A 984-nucleotide genomic window follows, 5' to 3' on the forward strand; every position below is an offset into this window, starting at 1 on the left:
GGTTTTTGAATAACTTGAAGATAGACAAGTCTCCCGGGCCTGACGGGGTATATCCAAGGATGTTATGGGAAGCAAGGGATGAAATTGCAGAGCCGCTGGCAATGATCTTTTCATCTTCTCTGCTGACGGGGGTGGTACCAGGTGATTGGAGGGTGGCAAATGTTGTGCCCCTGTTCAAGAAAGGGAATAGGAACAACCCTGGGAATTACAGGCCAGTTAGTCTTACTTCGGTGGTAGGCAAGTTGATGGAAAAGGTGCTGAGGGATAGGATTTCTGAGCATCTGGAAAGACACTGCTTGATTCGGGACAGTCAGCACGGTTTTGTGAGGGGTAGGTCTTGCCTCACAAGCCTGATTGAATTCTTTGAGCAGGTGACCAAGCAAGTGGATGAGGGTAAACCAGTGCATGTGGTGTACATGGATTTTAGTAAGGCATTTGATAAGGTCCCCCATGGTAGACTTATGGAGAAAGTCAGGAGGCATGGGATAGTGGGGAATGTGGCCAGTTGGATTAAGAATTGGCTAACTGATAGAAGGCAGAGAGTGGTCTTAGATGGTAAATACTCAGCCTGGAGCCCAGTTACCAGTGGCGTGCCGCAGGGATCAGTTCTGGGTCCTCTCCTGTTTGTGATTTTTATTAACGACTTGGATGAGGAAGTCGAAGGGTGGGTCAGTAAATTTGCAGATGATACAAAGGTTGGTGGAGTTGTGGATACCGAGGAGGGCTATTGTCGTCTGCAAAGGGACTTGGATAGGTTGCAGTGCTGGGCTGAAAAGTGGCAGATGGAGTTTAACCCTGAAAAGTGTGAGGTCGTCCATTTTGGAAGGACAAACATGAATGCAAAATACTGGGTTAACGGTAGGGTTCTTGGGCATGTGGAGGAGCAGAGAGACCTTGGGGTCTATGTGCATAGATCATTGAAAGTTGCAACTCAAGTGGATAGGGCTGTGAAGAAGGCATATGGGGTGTTAGCGTTCATTAGCA

This window comes from Heterodontus francisci, unplaced genomic scaffold (genome assembly GCF_036365525.1).
Source record: "Heterodontus francisci isolate sHetFra1 unplaced genomic scaffold, sHetFra1.hap1 HAP1_SCAFFOLD_421, whole genome shotgun sequence".
Classification (NCBI taxonomy): domain Eukaryota; kingdom Metazoa; phylum Chordata; class Chondrichthyes; order Heterodontiformes; family Heterodontidae; genus Heterodontus; species Heterodontus francisci.